The sequence below is a fragment of the Podarcis cretensis genome, assembly GCF_951804945.1.
Source record: "Podarcis cretensis genome assembly, chromosome: 2".
Classification (NCBI taxonomy): domain Eukaryota; kingdom Metazoa; phylum Chordata; class Lepidosauria; order Squamata; family Lacertidae; genus Podarcis; species Podarcis cretensis.
Window position 1 is genome coordinate 128,073,707 of NC_137171.1, and position 17,959 is coordinate 128,091,665.

Below are 17,959 nucleotides of genomic sequence, written 5' to 3' on the forward strand. Positions count from 1 at the left end.
GACGTGCTTTCAAACTGCTAGGTTGGCAGGAGCTGGGACCGAGCAACGGGAGCTCACCCCGTTATGGGGATTCAGACAGCTGACCTTCTGATCAGCAAGCCCTAGGCTCTGTGGTTTAACCCACAGTGCCACCCGCATCCCATACATTACATGTGTCTTAATTTTATCTAAACAAAGGAAACCTGGAAGACAGCCCAGAGTCCTGGAAGGTAAGACGGCGGAATGAAATGAGGTCTTTAAGCAGAGGCTTGACAACCATATGTCAGGAGTGCTCTGATGGTGTTTCCTGCTTGGCAGGGGGTTGGACTCGATGGCCCTTGTGGTCTCTTCCAACTCTGTGATTCTATGAAATAGGGCTGTCTGAGGAGGGACAACAAGAAGAACAAAATTTTCATCTTGGATGTTAAAATTTGGTATTGTATCAATTATTAATGAAATTATTAATGAAAAATTAATAATAATAGTAATAAAGACTTTGGAGAATTAGAGGAAACATGACAAGCAGGAGGAGGAGGGAGAGGAGTAAAGGGACAAAAAATAGAGGACATTGGGGTGGATCTGAAAGTGCTCTTGTGGAACATAAATGGACTTAAGAATGAAACCAAAAGAAACCTTATAACATAAATCTTGCTAAAACAAAAATTGGACATTATATATTTGCAGGAAACACACAGAAAAAAACCAAGAAAAGGGAAGTGGTTTTGTATATTAACCCCAAATTAGATTTCAAACAAATATTTAAGGATAGGAAAGGCAGAATAATAGGGGTGGAGGTCAAATTAGCAGAGAACAATGGATGGAGGCTGGGCCAGGAAACGGGTCCACTTTCCGGAAGAAATCACAGAATCACAGGGTCAGAAGGGCCCCCAGGGGCCATCTAGTACAACCCCCTGCAAGGCAGGGATTGCAGCAAACGCCCAAGAGCGAACCAGGCGGACGTGGAATTGGGGAGATTGGGGGCAAGTTGTATCTCCACTCCCCAAAGATTCAGCCCCTTTCCCAGACTTCAGACTGGCTGAATTGGAATGGGCCCGCTTGCAATGCAGACCAACTCCCCCCTCCACCTCCCTTCATAACCCTGATCTCCACTTCTTCCTGCCAGGACCCATTCGGGGGGGGGGGGCTCATTCTGCAGTGGCTTCTTGGGATCCCAAGCACCACTCTCTTCTGTTTCAGCTTGGGGGGCTTTGCCCTCCCAGTATCTCCGGAGGACTTATTTTTTGGGTGGGGGGAGAGAAAGAGGGAGGTCTGTATGTGTGGGGTCAGACAATCAAGGAAACTTGCAAAACGCCAAGCCAGCAAGTTATGGAAACCCCGGAGCTGCCCTGATGGACCCTGCAACATTGCAAATTGTAGCAGGAACCCCCCCCCCAATCATTCTGTTTGTACAAACTTCACACACACATTCACACACTACAAACGCCACACTTCTATTATAAATTCATAAGAAAATCAACCATACATCGGATTTGCACTGTTCCATTTTTATTTTACTCCATGAAGGAAAGACTACAAAATGGGGAAGATTTGATACAGGGCAGCCATAATCCCTTCACCATCCCAGCACATCCACAGGAGCCCTGCCCAGTTATGGCTATGCCAACCCTGATGATCCCAGACAGAAGACAATCAAGATCACAAAGAACTTGCATATGGGAGTGGATTCAGCATGGACTGAAACAAAGGACTCTGATCAGATCTTCCCTCAGGGGGCAGGAAACTGCAAACTCCCCTTTGTCTCCTGGAAGTGACTCATGGGGAGGGGGGAAAGGAGGAACCAGCCAGGTGACAAGACACTCAGGTTACCACCAACTCCTCCCTCAACCCCTCCTTTCTGTGATGTATGCATGATGTTTCTGGGGGTGGGCTTGACCTTGTTGTTTAGTCGTTTAGTCGTGCCCGACTCTTCGTGACCCCATGGACCAGAGAACGCCAGGCACTCCTGTCCTCCACTGCCCCCCGCAGCTTGGTCAGACTCATGCTGGTAACCTCGAAAACACTATCCAACCATCTCGTCCTCTGTCGCCCCCTTCTCCTTGTGCCCTCCATCTTTCCCAACATCAGGGTCTTCTCCAGGGAGTCTTCTCTTCTCATGAGGTGGCCAAAGTACTGGAGCCTCAGCTTCACAATCTGTCCTTCCAGTGAGCACTCAGGGCTGATTTCCTTCAGAATGGAGAGGTTTGATCTTCTTGCAGTCCATGGGACTCTCAAGAGTCTCCTCCAGCACCATAATTCAAAAGCATCAATTCTTCGGCGATCAGCCTTCTTTATGGTCCAGCTCTCACTTCCATACATCACTACTGGGAAAACCATAGCTTTAACTATACGGACCTTTGTTGGCAAGGTGATGTCTCTACTTCTCAAGATGCTGTCTAGGCCTGTCATTGCCCTTCTCCCAAGAAGCAGGCGTCTTTTAATTTCGTGGCTGCTGTCACCATCTGCAGTGATCATGGAGCCCAAGAAAGTAAAATCTCTCACTGCCTCCATTTCTTCCCCTTCTATTTGCCAGGAGGTGATGGGACCAGTAGCCATGATCTTTGTTTTTTTGATGTTGAGCTTCAGACCATATTTTGCACTCTCCTCTTTCACCCTCAATAAAAGGTTCTTTAATTCCTCCTCACTTTCTGCCATCAAGGTTGTGTCATCTGCATATCTGAGGTTGTTGATATTTCTTCCGGCAATCTTAATTCCGGCTAGGGATTCATCCAGCCCAGCCTTTCGCATGATGAATTCTGCATATAAGTTAAATAAGCAGGGAGACAAAATGCAGCCTTGTCGTACTCCTTTCCCAATTTTGAACCAATCAGTTGTTCCATATCCAGTTCTAACTGTAGCTTCTTGTCCCACATAGAGATTTCTCAGGAGACAGATGAGGTGATCGTTGTTGTTGTTGTTTAGTCGTTTAGTCGTGTCCGACTCTTCGTGACCCCATGGACCAGAGAACGCCAGGCACTCCTGTCCTCCACTGCCCCCCGCAGCTTGGTCAGACTCATGCTGGTAACCTCGAAAACACTATCCAACCATCTCGTCCTCTGTCGCCCCCTTCTCCTTGTGCCCTCCATCTTTCCCAACATCAGGGTCTTCTCCAGGGAGTCTTCTCTTCTCATGAGGTGGCCAAAGTACTGGAGCCTCAGCTTCACAATCTGTCCTTCCAGTGAGCACTCAGGGCTGATTTCCTTCAGAATGGAGAGGTTTGATCTTCTTGCAGTCCATGGGACTCTCAAGAGTCTCCTCCAGCACCATAATTCAAAAGCATCAATTCTTCGGCGATCAGCCTTCTTTATGGTCCAGCTCTCACTTCCATACATCACTACTGGGAAAACCATAGCTTTAACTATACGGACCTTTGTTGGCAAGGTGATGTCTCTACTTCTCAAGATGCTGTCTAGGCCTGTCATTGCCCTTCTTCCAAGAAGCAGGCGTCTTTTAATTTCGTGGCTGCTGTCACCATCTGCAGTGATCATGGAGCCCAAGAAAGTAAAATCTCTCACTGCCTCCATTTCTTCCCCTTCTATTTGCCAGGAGGTGATGGGACCAGTAGCCATGATCTTCGTTTTTTTGATGTTGAGCTTCAGACCATATTTTGCACTCTCCTCTTTCACCCTCAATAAAAGGTTCTTTAATTCCTCCTCACTTTCTGCCATCAAGGTTGTGTCATCTGCATATCTGAGGTTGTTGATATTTCTTCCGGCAATATTAATTCCGGCTAGGGATTCATCCAGCCCAGCCTTTCGCATGATGAATTCTGCATATAAGTTAAATAAGCAGGGAGACAAAATGCAGCCTTGTCGTACTCCTTTCCCAATTTTGAACCAGTCAGTTGTTCCATATCCAGTTCTAACTGTAGCTTCTTGTCCCACATAGAGATTTCTCAGGAGACAGATGAGGTGATCAGGCACTCCCATTTCTTTAAGAACTTGCCATAGTTTGCTGTGGTCGACACAGTCAAAGGCTTTTGCATAGTCAATGAAGCAGAAGTAAATGTCTTTCTGGAACTCTCTAGCTTTCTCCATAATCCAGCGCATGTTTGCAATTTGGTCTCTGGTTCCTCTGCCTCTTCTAAATCCAGCTTGCACTTCTGGGAGTTCTCGGTCCACATACTGCTTGAGCCTTCCTTGTAGAATTTTAAGCATAACCTTGCTAGCGTGAGAAATTAGTGCAATTGTGCGATAGTTGGAGCATTCTTTGGCACTGCCCTTCTTTGGGATTGGGATGTAGACTGATCTTCTCCAATCTTCTGGCCACTGCTGAGTTTTCCAAACTTGCTGGCATATTGAGTGTAGCACCTTAGCATAACAGCAGCATCTTTAAAAATTTTAAATAGTTCAGCTGGAATACCATCACTTCCACTGGCCTTGTTATTTGCAGTGCTTTCTAAGGCCCATTTAACTTCACTCTCCAGGATGTCTGGCTCAAGGTCAGCAACCACACTACCTGGGGTGTACGAGACATCCATATCTTTCTGGTATAATTCCTCTGTGTATTCTTGCCACCTCTTCTTGATGTCTTCTGCTTCTGTTAGGTCCTTTCCACTTTTGTCCTTTATTATGGAAATCTTTGTACGAAATGTTCCTTTCATATCTCCAATTTTCTTGAACAGATCTCTGGTTCTTCCCATTCTATTGCTTTCCTCTATTTCTTTGCATTGCTTGTTTAAGAAGGTCTTCTTGTCTCTCCTTGCTATTCTTTGGAAATCTGCATTCAATTTCCTGTATGTTTCACGATCTCCCTTGCATTTTGCTTGCCTTCTCTCCCCCGCTATTTGTAAGGCCTCATTGGACAGCCACTTTGCTTTCTTGCATTTCCTTTTCATTGGGATGGTTTTCGTTGCTGCCTCCTGTATAATGTTACGAGCCTCCATCCATAGTTCTTCAGGCACTCTGTCCACCAAATCTAAATCCTTAAACCTGTTCCTCACTTCCACTGTGTATTCATAAGGGATCTGACTTAGATTGTATCTTACCGGCCCAGTGGTTTTTCCTACTTTCTTCAGTTTAAGCTTGAATTTTGCTATAAGAAGCTGATGATCTGAGCCACAGTCAGCTCCAGGTCTTGTTTTTGCTGACTGTATAGAGCTTCTCCATCTTTGGCTGCAGAGAATATAATCAATCTGATTTCGATGCTGCCCATCTGGTGATGTCCATGTGTAGAGTCGTCTCTTGTGTTGTTGGAAAAGCGTGTTTGTGATGACCAGCTTGTTCTCTTGACAGAACTCTATTAGCCTTTGCCCTGCTTCGTTTTGATCTCCAAGGCCAAACTTGCCAGTTGTTCCTTTTATCTCTTGACTCCCTACTTTAGCATTCCAATCCCCTATAATGAGAAGAACATCCTTCTTTGGTGTCACTTCTATAAGGTGTTGTAAGTCTTCATAGAATTGGTCCATTTCAGTTTCTTCAGCACCAGTAGTTGGTGCATAAACTTGGATTACTGTGATGTTAAAAGGTCTGCCTTGGATTCGTATCGAGATCATTCTATCATTTTTGAGATTGCATCCCAGTACAGCTTTTGCCACTCTTTTGTTGACTATGAGGGCCACTCCATTTCTTTTACGGGTTTCTTGCCCACAGTAGTAGATATGATGGTCATCCGAACTGAATTCACCCATTCCCGTCCATTTTAGTTCACTGATGCCCAGGATGTCAATATTTATTCTTGCCATCTCATTTTTGACCACCTCCAACTTACCCATGTTCATGGTTCTTACATTCCAGGTTCCTATGCAATATTTTTCTTTACAGCATTGGACTTTCCTTTCGCTTCCAGGCATATCCGCAACTGAGCGTCCTTTCGGCTTTGGCCCAGCCGCTTCATCAGCTCTGGATCTACTTGTACTTGCCCTCCGCTCTTCCCCAGTAGCATGTTGGACGCCTTCCGACCTGAGGGGCTCATCTTCCAGCGTCATAACTTTTATATGCCTGTTGTCTTTGTCCATGGAGTTTTCTTGGCAGGGATACTGGAGTGGCTTGCCGGTTCCTCCTCCAGGTGGATCACGTTTGGTCAAAACTCTCCACTATGACCTGTTCATCTTGGGTGCCCTGCTCGGCATAGTTCATAGCTTCTCTGAGTTCTTCAAGCCCCTTCGCCACGGCACGGCAGTGATCCATGAAGGGGGTGAGGTGATCAGGCACTCCCATTTCTTTAAGAACTTGCCATAGTTTGCCATGGTCGACACAGTCAAAGGCTTTTGCATAGTCAATGAAGCAGAAGTAAATGTCTTTCTGGAACTCTCTAGCTTTCTCCATAATCCAGCACATGTTTGCAATTTGGTCTCTGGTTCCTCTGCCTCTTCTAAATCCAGCTTGCACTTCTGGGAGTTCTCGGTCCACATACTGCTTGAGCCTTCCTTGTAGAATTTTAAGCATAACCTTGCTAGCGTGAGAAATTAGTGCAATTGTGCGGTAGTTGGAGCATTCTTTGGCACTGCCCTTCTTTGGGATTGGGATGTAGACTGATCTTCTCCAATCTTCTGGCCACTGCTGAGTTTTCCAAACTTGCTGGCATATTGAGTGTAGCACCTTAACAGCATCATCTTTTAAAATTTTAAATAGTTCAGCTGGAATACCATCACTTCCACTGGCCTTGTTATTTGCAGTGCTTTCTAAGGCCCATTTGACTTCACTCTCCAGGATGTCTGGCTCAAGGTCAGCAACCACACTACCTGGGGTATATGAGACATCCGTTTCTTTCTGGTATAATTCCTCTGTGTATTCTTGCCACCTCTTCTTGATGTCTTCTGCTTCTGTTAGGTCCTTTCCACTTTTGTCCTTTATTATGGAAATCTTTGTACGAAATGTTCCTTTCATATCTCCAGTTTTCTTGAACAGATCTCTGGTTCTTCCCATTCTATTGCTTTCCTCTATTTCTTTGCATTGCTTGTTTAAGAAGGTCTTCTTGTCTCTCCTTGCTATTCTTTGGAAATCTGCATTCAATTTCCTGTATGTTTCACGATCTCCCTTGCATTTTGCTTGCCTTCTCTCCCCCGCTATTTGTAAGGCCTCATTGGACAGCCACTTTGCTTTCTTGCATTTCCTTTTCATTGGGATGGTTTTCGTTGCTGCCTCCTGTATAATGTTACGAGCCTCCATCCATAGTTCTTCAGGCACTCTGTCCACCAAATCTAAATCCTTAAACCTGTTCCTCACTTCCACTGTGTATTCATAAGGGATCTGACTTAGATTGTATCTTACCGGCCCAGTGGTTTTTCCTACTTTCTTCAGTTTAAGCTGGAATTTTGCTATAAGAAGCTGATGATCTGAGCCACAGTCAGCTCCAGGTCTTGTTTTTGCTGACTGTATAGAGCTTCTCCATCTTTGGCTGCAGAGAATATAATCAATCTGATTTTGATGCTGCCCATCTGGTGATGTCCATGTGTAGAGTCGTCTCTTGTGTTGTTGGAAAAGCGTGTTTGTGATGACCAGCTTGTTCTCTTGACAGAACTCTATTAGCCTTTGCCCTGCTTCGTTTTGATCTCCAAGGCCAAACTTGCCAGTTGTTCCTTTTATCTCTTGACTCCCTACTTTAGCATTCCAATCCCCTATAATGAGAAGAACATCCTTCTTTGGTGTCACTTCTATAAGGTGTTGTAAGTCTTCATAGAATTGGTCCATTTCAGTTTCTTCAGCACCAGTAGTTGGTGCATAAACTTGGATTACTGTGATGTTAAAAGGTCTGCCTTGGATTCGTATCGAGATCATTCTATCATTTTTGAGATTGCATCCCAGTACAGCTTTTGCCACTCTTTTGTTGACTATGAGGGCCACTCCATTTCTTTTACGGGTTTCTTGCCCACAGTAGTAGATATGATGGTCATCCGAACTGAATTCACCCATTCCCGTCCATTTTAGTTCACTGATGCCCAGGATGTCAATATTTATTCTTGCCATCTCATTTTTGACCACCTCCAACTTACCCATGTTCATGGTTCTTACATTCCAGGTTCCTATGCAATATTTTTCTTTACAGCATTGGACTTTCCTTTTGCTTCCAGGCATATCCGCAACTGAGCGTCCTTTCGGCTTTGGCCCAGCCGCTTCATCAGCTCTGGATCTACTTGTACTTGCCCTCCGCTCTTCCCCAGTAGCATGTTGGACGCCTTCCAACCTGAGGGGCTCATCTTCCAGCGTCATAACTTTTATATGTCTGTTGTCTTTGTCCATGGAGTTTTCTTGGCAGGGATACTGGAGTGGCTTGCCGGTTCCTCCTCCAGGTGGATCACGTTTGGTCAAAACTCTCCACTATGACCTGTTCATCTTGGGTGCCCTGCTCAGCATAGTTCATAGCTTCTCTGAGTTCTTCAAGCCCCTTCGCCATGGCAAGGCAGTGATCCATGAAGGGGTTACAATGGGATAGAGGCAATTTATTCAGAGCAAAAGGCAAAATTGATAGTCAACAATGTGGTGACAGAAGAGATTAGAATTGAAAAAAGGAACACGACAAGGTTGCCCTATATCCCCTTTGTTGTTTATATCGGTCCTGGAAGTGCTCTTGAATATGATCAGAGGAGACCGGTTGGTGGAAGGTATCCAGGTCGGAGCGAAACAATATAAACTGAAAACATTTGCAGATGACCTAGTTTTGACCCTACAGGAGCCAGAGCCTAGTACTAAAAGGGTATTGCAATTGATTCATGAGTTTGGTCGAGTGGCGGGATTTAAACTCAATAAGCAAAAAACTAAGGTTTTAGAAAAAAAATTGACTTTTTCAGAATCAGAAAGGTTTCAGAAAGAGACAGAATTAAATGTGGTTAAAAAAGTAAGATACCTAGGGGTAAATATAACAGCGAAGAACAGGAACTTATTCAAAGATAATTATGAAAAATGTTGGTCTGAAATTAAAAGGGATCTAGATGTTTGGTCAGGGGACGCAGGTGGCGCTGTGGGTTAAAGCCTCAGCGCCTAGGACTTGCCGATCGAAAGGTCGGCGGTTTGAATCCCTGCGGCGGGGTGCGCTCCCGCTGCTCGGTCCCAGCGCCTGCCAACCTAGCAGTTCGAAAGCACCTCCGGGTGCAAGTAGATAAATAGGGACCGCTTACCAGCGGGAAGGTAAACGGCGTTTCCGTGTGCGGCTCTGGCTCGCCAGAGCAGCGATGTCACGCTGGCCACGTGACCCGGAAGTGTCTCCGGACAGCGCTGGCCCCTGGCCTCTTAAGTGAGATGGGCGCACAACCCCAGAGTCTGTCAAGACTGGCCCGTACGGGCAGGGGTACCTTTACCTTTTACTAGATGTTTGGTCAAGATTGAAACTTTCCTTGTCAGGACGTATTGCTGCTATTAAGATGAATGTATTGCCAAAAATGTTGTTTTTGTTTCAAACGTTGCAGATTGTGGACAAAATGGAGTGTTTTGGGAGGTGGCAGAGAGATATTTCAAAATTTGTCTGGCAGGGCAAAAAGCCCAGAATTAAGTTTAAGATATTAACTGACGCTAAAGAAAGAGGGGGCTTTGCCCTGCCAGACTTAAAGTTGTATTATGAATCAGCAGCTTTCTGCTGGTTGAAAGACTGGCTACTTTTTGAGAACACTGATGTTCTAGATTTGGAAGGATTCAACAATGCGTTTGGGTGGCATGCATATCTGTGGTATGACAAGGCTAAAATACATAAGACTTTCAAGAACCATGTTGTCAGAAAAGCAGTATTTAGTGTCTGGTTGAAATATAAAGACTTATTGGAAAACAAGACCCCAAGGTGGTTATCACCAATGGAAGCTAAGGCCTTGAAAAAACTCAATATGGAGGCCAAATGGCCGAAATATTGGGAAATAATAGAAAAAGATGGAGATAATTGGAGGTTGCAGAGTATGGAGAAAATAAAAGATAAAGTGCGAGATTGGCTACATTATGCTCAGATTAAAGAAGTTTTTAAGTTGGATAAAAAGGTAGGATTCCAGGTGGAAAAATCAAAGTTAGAAACTGAACTGTTAGAACCCAGCTCTAAGATACTTTCAAGAATGTATAATTTGCTGTTAAAATGGAATACACAGGATGAAATGGTCAAATCAGCCATGATAAAATGGGCACAGGACATAGGGTACAACATCATGTTTGCTGACTGGGAAAAGTTATGGACCACAGGTTTGAGATTTACGGCATGTAATGCCCTGAAAGAAAATATTATGAAAATGATATACAGGTGGTACATGACCCCAGTCAAGCTTGCAAAGATATACCATGTGTCTGATAATAAATGTTGGAAGTGTAAAGAAGCTGAAGGAACATTCTTTCACCTCTGGTGGACTTGCCCTAGAGTGAAGGTTTTCTGGGAAATGATTTACAATGAACTGAAAAAGGTATTTAAGTATACCTTCCCTAAGAAACCAGAGGCCTTTCTCTTGGGCATTGTTGGTCAGAGTGTGCAAAAGAAGGATTGAACCTTTTTTATGTATGCTACAACAGCAGCAAGGATACTCATCGCTAAAAGCTGGAAAACTCAAGAATTACCCACACTGGAAGAATGGCAGATGCAACTGATAGACTATATGGAACTGGCGGAGATGACTGGCAGAATCCGAGACCTGGGAGAGGAACTGGTGGAGGAGGACTGGAAGAAATTTAAGGACTATCTACAAAAATATTGTAAACTGTATGAATGTTAAGAAAGATGTAAGATTAGCAAAAACACGGCTCCAACAAACTAGTTATAAAGAATATAAATTTAAATTTAATTGGTAGATGAAAAGATAAATTTTGGATAAGTAATATTTTATGATTAAGCTTCAATAAGAGTATGTTAAATCCCAAAATTTGAGACATTAAATATTGGAAAATTATATTATATGAATTAAATTAAGTTAATAATTTGCTGGTAAAATCTATGTTTAGAAAGCAGGAACAAGAGATGTGAGGAAGTCCAAAGTTGAGAATGAAATGTGGATAATGGAAATTTTTTTGTTATTTTGTATGTTTTTTATTGGTTATACAAAAATTTAATAAATATTATTATAAAAAAAAGAAAAGAAAAGAAAAATGAATAAGAGATGTACTCAAAGATTTGGAAATATTTAAAGGGTTTGTGTTTACATTGGCTTCGACATCCACAGACTGTTCTTAAATGCACATAGTTTTTAAATTGCAAGCTTGCTTCAAAATTTTAAATCTAAGGAAGCCATGTTGGGCCTCATCAATCTTAAACAGGACCAATAAATAAATAAATAAATAATTAAATCATTAGAATGAAGTGTGCAAATGTTTGTTCTTTGAGAGAGGCTCCAAGGAGTCTTCCTCCAAGTAGCTTGAGTGAGGAGTATGATTTTAAGTTGATGGTAGATAATGTTATGTTGCAACGTTTGAGTTTATGAGTTTATATCCATGTTCCAGTATTTTTTTTCCAGTATTTTGAAATGTGCTGTGAAGAAACTAATGTTTCTGCTGCAAAAGCCTAGTAGAGCCAACTGCTCTCTCAAGCTAAAATGCAGTGTATGTATTTCATTAAGCATCTGCCTATGAAAATGTGTTCTTTCTAAGAAAATTGGTATTAAAATTGGTATTAAATGTAGAGGCTTCCATAGCCAGCAAAATTGTCTATCTGAGTCCAGTCCTGATATCAGTCTCTATAAGACTTCCTGGCCTCTTTTCTTAGAAAATGCCCCCGTGGTTTCATTCTGTCTCTTTCAGGTTTTTTTTCCTTCTCCTTCTTACTTCTGTGCCAGGTAAATTTACTCCCAAGTAAGCTTCCTTTAAAGGAAACTGCAAGGGGGGGCATAGATTAGGTTTACTATTCCTCTGCAAGTTCAGGAAAAACTGTCACTTTTGTATTCCATTTAAATCAAATCTATGGCTGTTTTAACTATGTTTTATAAGAGATCCTCTCCCTCTTAGGAAAAATGTTCACTTCAATCTTCCTTTAAAGATAATTTCTCTAGGAACTTGAAGGAAGCAAACTCACTCAAACTATCTCAAGAACTGCTAAAACGGTTCTGTGTAAAGTTGGCTACTTTCCTTTTCCTCTTCCTTAGTACATGATACGAGCATAGATGTTTCCTTTCCCAGTTGAAAATCTGTACTTAAATGTATATGTCCTTTTGGTAGTGCAAATCTTGCTTTGAAATCTTGCTATGAACACTGTATTTAGGGTTGGACTAGATGACCCAAGGGTCCCTTTTAGCTCTCCCAATTTGTGGCTGTGTGGAGGGCCATGTGTCTGCAAGCATGTGATGAGTTGAAATTCAGCCCAACTTTGCTCTTTGTTTTTCTTTAAAAAAGGTGAGAGGTAAAATCCGTGATGTTTTGAAGCAGAACTGGTGATATAAGGCATTTGAGTGATTACAGTGCTTATCATTTTGTCTATTATTTACAAAAAATCAGACTTAAAAGTCTACACAAAGTTTAAGCACATACAAATTCATATAATCAAGTAGAATGAGCCTTGACATATAATTGAGTAGCCTTGACCATCCTGTAAATAAAGGGCAGGAAAATTTTGTCTGCAAATGGTAAGGCTGAAATGACTGAGAATGTTAAAAATCTTATGAATTCTGACTCTCTGGCCATTTTTTCCCATATATAAGGGCGTGGCATTGTTCCGCGAATGACCAGAGGGAAATCACACAAAATGATAGCCCTTTCCTGTAAATAAAGGAAGCAGTCCCTTGCTTGGGCTGCATGAAACATGATCCCTTGGAAAACTTCTTGCCTTGGTAAATGCTTGAATTGCGGAGTTTATTGTTTTGTTTTAAATCTAACCCTATTTTTAAAATCTACTCCTTACCCTTCATTCCCTTTATTCAAATGGTAATTTAGCCAAAAGTTTCAACATTTTCAATAGTATAAAAGGTTTGCTGAGACATGAACTCTGCACATGCACAGAGGCTAGATCAGCAAAAAAGGGGGGGAGAGATAGAGAGAGGAAGGAGGGGAAACTGTAGGGAGTGAGAGGAGCTTGGGCTGAAGGGGAAATTTATCAAAATTTCCTTATGTAAAACTTGGAGCCACTGAGGGAAATCACCCTTAATGTGTCCTTTGCTCCAGGGGCTTCGTAAGACAAAAGGTGTTAAGTACTGGACCATCAAAGTCAAGAGGTTGCCAAGTTTCAAATCTTAACATGATTAACATGCCAAATTCTTTTCACAGGTAAATTTCAAAGCACTCCCCCCCCCCCAAGGGATTTAAATCACAGACTTTGTGTGCATTTTAGGAACAGCATTTCCTGACAGGCTTCTCACATGAAATAATTTTTCCCTTTTAACAGGATATGTGAACCCCGATAACAAAGTGTTTGTCCCTTCTTTTCTCCCACAGCAACTTTCTTTCCTGTTCTGTGAAACAAGTCTGAATCCCTGCTATATTAGTGACTTCCATCTCTTTGTGCCTTTGACGCTTTAAGTTACAAATAATCTCTTTTAATTTATTTAATCAGTTTTTCCATGATGTCTATGAAATTAATCAAAGCACAACCAAACATTGTTTGTGGAAAGGTATTTGTTTACCTTTTTGCCTGAGTATTATTATTTTTGGTTCCTCATAGGTCATTGTGTGTGTGTTTTACTTTGGGGACATGTCCATCACATATTGAAAGTCATTTTAAGCCCTTTTCCATTGTTTTCTCATTCTTTCGGTCCAGTAGTAATCTGTGGTTTTGATAATATCTTTGTATTATTTAATAATAATTCTTTTCTAAATCTGATGTCTTTGTGTCAAGTCTGTTTTCATCTGACTGGTAATCTAATTTTTGGCTTTCTTTTTTATTTTTTAACCTTTGTTGTATTTTTTTACAGTCCTCTTTCTATACATGTGGAGTAATTTTTAATTTAATAATATGAAAAAAAAACAACAACAAAACTAAGTGAAGGAAAGCAAACAAACTTAGCAGATAATAACAGTAATTATATGGAAATGTGATAATAATATTGAAATGAATAAAATGCTTAATCCGCTAAGATTTTTATTATTTGCAGCTTCCCATGGAAACTGAAGGACATCCTTTTTGCCTTTCGCCCCTTCCCTTTTTTAACTGTCTTTAAAGTCCCCCAAACCCTGCCCCTTACAGGATATCTCTTCTACAAATGTGTTACTACAGATCCAATGAAAAGCTTCGCCACTACAAGACCTGCAACAGCAACAGACACCAAAGTTTTCAAAGTGGCCACAGCGATCTCTTTCAAAGGATATAGACTGCCGGGGGAGTGGGGCTGACAAAGGGGGGAGGAGTTGAATTGCAAGGACATTTTCTCACTTTTGAACCTCAAGATACATGCGTAAAAATATCACAATTGTCTCAAGATATGCAACTGATACTATTAGTTTGTTTTGTATTATGTGTTATTATGTAGGAATGTTGAAATGTGTCTGACAGTGTGTCATTTCCACAAATGGGGGGGCTATTTTTGTGGCTATTTTTCTGTGTAATTGGTTTTATGTTTAATGTCTTATTCCTTACACCCCAGTGGAGGATTCTCATACATTTTATGCTTTTTTTACAGATCAGGCTATTATGTAGTCCAATGTTTAGAATTAGATAAATTTATAACCACATTTAGTTGTTTCACCTGGCACTCTGCCAACTTCCCTACCCATTTTAAAAATGTGCTAAAACTCATTTTACCAAGGAGAAGCTTCAGGACGGTGTATATGCTTTGGTTTAGCCGGAATAATCCCTTATAGAGTTAAATTGACTTATTTGGAGAAGTGCCCCTTAAGAATGGTTTTGCTTTAACAGATTGGTTTGAAAAGTTGAGAACCATGGGGCAAGATAAATTCAAATTGGACTCAGTTTGAATTGGGCAAGTGTATCCAGGCTGCAAGTAGCTTTTTGGTCCTTAATGTGCAAGTGAGCAACTTCCCATGACTGCAAGACCAGAGCCTATAATAATAAAATCCCATAGAATGGCCAGGCAAGGACATTTCTCTCCTGACATGCCCAAACCTGTGCCAGCTGTGGTGAGTGCCAGGCAACATGGTAAATATGAAAGCCCTAAGTGGATTCACCAGGGATTGCTACTAATGTTACACCAGGCCGGTGTGAGACCACAGAAGAGCTACCTTGACACCTGAGAACACAAATATGGCGGGGGACAAAGCAAACTGCATTTTCAGTCATTAGTGGACCTTCCTGCTAAATGTAAAGCATAGACCACTATTGAGAAAATATTCCTTCCAAGGTACTAGAATACCACAAGTAACTGAGCAACAAAATATTAATTTTACATGATATCCTATGTCTAACTATGTGCACTGTTACACCATTATATTTCTATACAAATATCCTTAAGAAGCATGACATCCAAGTCCCTTTCAAGTTCACATGGACACACGCATCCGGGACGGAGAATAGCAGGTTAATATATACCACCTTAAATTGTGTGGAGAAAAGGATTGCAAAGTAACCACCTTTGCAATCTTATCTCCGAAGGGGGGAACCCCCCCACCCCAATCATTCTGTTTGTATAAACTTCACACACACACACACACACACACACACACACTCTCTCACTCACACACTACATACTCCACATTTCTGTTATAAATTCATAGAAAATCAACCATACATCGGATTTGCACTGTTCCATTTTATTTTTACTCCATATGACAAGAACTAACAAAGGGGGGTGGCTTAGTCCTGGTCAGCCATAATCCCTTAATCTCAGCACATCCACAGGAGCCCTGCCCATGCCAACCCTGATGATCCCAGACAGAAGACAATCAAGATCACAAAGAACTTGCATATGGGAGTGGATTCAGCATGGACTGAAACAAAGGACAATGATCAGATCTTCCCTCAGGGGGCAGGAAACTGCAAACTCCCCTTTGTCTCCTGAAGTGACTCATGGGGAGGGGGGAAGGGAGGAACCAGCCAGGTGACAAGACACTCAGGTTACCACCACAACTCCTCCCTCAACCCCTCCTTTCTGTAATGTATGTGTCAGGGGCTCAGGGGCAGAAGCACAGGGAAGAGGGGAGATGGAGAGCGAAGGGGAAGAATCTGAGGGCAGCGTAGGAGAAGATGACAGTAGCCTGAGAGATTCCATGAGCCTCTCCAGCAAATCGGAAGATTCACAGAAGGGGGCGCCGGTGGCCAGGGCAAGGGGGGTCCCAAGGGGGACACCCCAGAAGCAAGGGGCCAGCGGGGACTCCCAGAGCAGCAGTTGGAAATCAGGACCAGCTTCCCCACCAGAGCATAGTGGGGGGGGAAGAGTCCCAGGTATCGGGAGTAGCGTCTCCCCCAGCAGGGAGAGGAGAGGAGTCAGGGCTGACCACGCCTCCATCAGAAAGTCGGACAACGGAGGAGAGGTCAGATCCGGCCAGTGTCCCGGAAGAGGGAAGCAGTGACCGAAGTAGTGTAACGGTTAGGAGAAAGGTCACTGGGTTGGCGCGAGAGGCAAGTTCAAATGTACAGGAGCGCGGGACAGCAGAGAATGAGGATTGGGAACCGGGTCCTAAAGCCCGCCGGAGGGAGGGGGAGGAGCTAAGCGACTCAGCGTCGGAAGAGTCCAGAAAGGGCAATGCCCCAGCGGGCAGGAGGACCCAGAGGAGGAGAGAGCAGCGTAAAAGGTGGAGCAGGGCTAGGATCTTAAACTGGTGTCATAGGGGAGGAGACTCAGACGGGACTTCGCCGGTCTAGGCTTTAAGACGTAGAGCTGCGTGCTGCGGCTTTAAAATGGAAACTGAACTTCAATAAAGACTTTTGTACATAACGACAGCCTGGCGTTGGTCCTCTGTGAGCTGGGACCTAGGGGCAGCTCTGACAGTATGCATGATGTTTCTGGGGGTGGGCTAGACCTAGAGGAGGGGAATTTCAAAAGTTTTTATAAGACCTTGCACACTATTCTTCGGGGTCTTTCCTCTCTCCTGCAAGTGAGGGGAATACCCTGTTGCAACAGTTCAATAAAGGCCAAGGCTACAGGCTGCTGTTTTGCTCCAGGTTATGCTGGTTGGTGTCTTTGTTTTGTCCAAGGGAGCCCTCGGATTTTTCCGGTAACACTACCCACTCTAGAGTGGGACCAAGCCCAGACAAGACCAAGGGATGTATTTGAACTGTCCATGCTTTCCTTTGCAATGTGATGGAAGACTATATTTGATGGGCAGGGCCAAGCCTGGAGCTCAGGTTCTACCTGAGACCACACCTTTTCTGTGACAGATCCATGCTGCTTCTGGAAATGTATTGTGGGAAAGCCTAATCCCCTAATCCCAGAGGGGACCAGCAGGGAGGTCTTGGAGCCAGGGAGGGGGGTGAAGGGGAGAGGCTCCATGGGGGCCCAGACTCTGGGAGGGAGAGAGTCTTGCAGGGGAGTCAGCAAGAGAAGGGAGAGGGGGGTCGGAAGAAGGGTCATCTAGTCCCACCCCCTGCAAGGCAGGAAGGCTTGATGGAGCGGAGTCTGGTCTGCTCTCCAGAGGGGTCTTTCCTTGACGCCCTCAGGGATGGGGTCCAGTCTTTGTCCAGCAAGGGGGGTGAGCAGCCCCCAAACTAGGAAGCACCCCATGGCTCTGCTTGCCTGCTCCTTGGTCCCCGGAGACAGGGCACCCCTCCAGGGGTCCGAGAGAGGAAGCTTTGCCGACCTGCCCCCCCCGAGCCCCCTCCTCCCTGCATTGCCTCATGGAGGGCAGCCAGCTCAGCCTCTCTTTCCCCAGAGGGGCCCAGGCCTGGCCCCTGAAGCCCAGAGAGGCTTCCCGTGGGGCCCATTTCCAGGGGGCAGCAGGACCCTCTGCTCCCAGACTTGGGGGTCTCCCCCTGCAGCCCTGGGACCCCCTTCTCCCCCAGGCACCCCAAGGGGGGGGAGAGAGGAGACTCTCCAGACTCTTCCCAGGAGGGAAACTGAGGCAGCACGGGGAGGAGACAAGAGAGGCCGGAAAGGGCGCGGAGGGAGGGGACTCTGCTCTGGAGGACCCGCCCCCTGCCGTCTCTACTTCCTGTCCTCTCTAGGACTCCAGCTCTGCTCGATTTAACCCTTCGCAAGCTGAGCGCAGCCAGCAGGCCGCTCTCCCTCCGCTCCCCCCTCTCAGTCCGCCCCAAACACCCAGGGGGTCCCCTC

General features: G+C 44.1%; 1 long non-coding RNA gene across 1 annotated transcript; it reads right to left on the reverse strand.

Moving 5' to 3' along the window:
* Positions 1–1,840: 1,840 nt before the first annotated feature.
* On the reverse strand, positions 1,841–16,918 carry LOC307209551. The gene is made up of 2 exons (XR_013835634.1): positions 16,710–16,918; positions 1,841–1,873 (listed from the first exon to the last, which is right to left on the reverse strand). It is a non-coding gene; the product is annotated as an uncharacterized lncRNA (long non-coding RNA).
* Between the last annotated feature and the right edge of the window lie 1,041 nt (positions 16,919–17,959).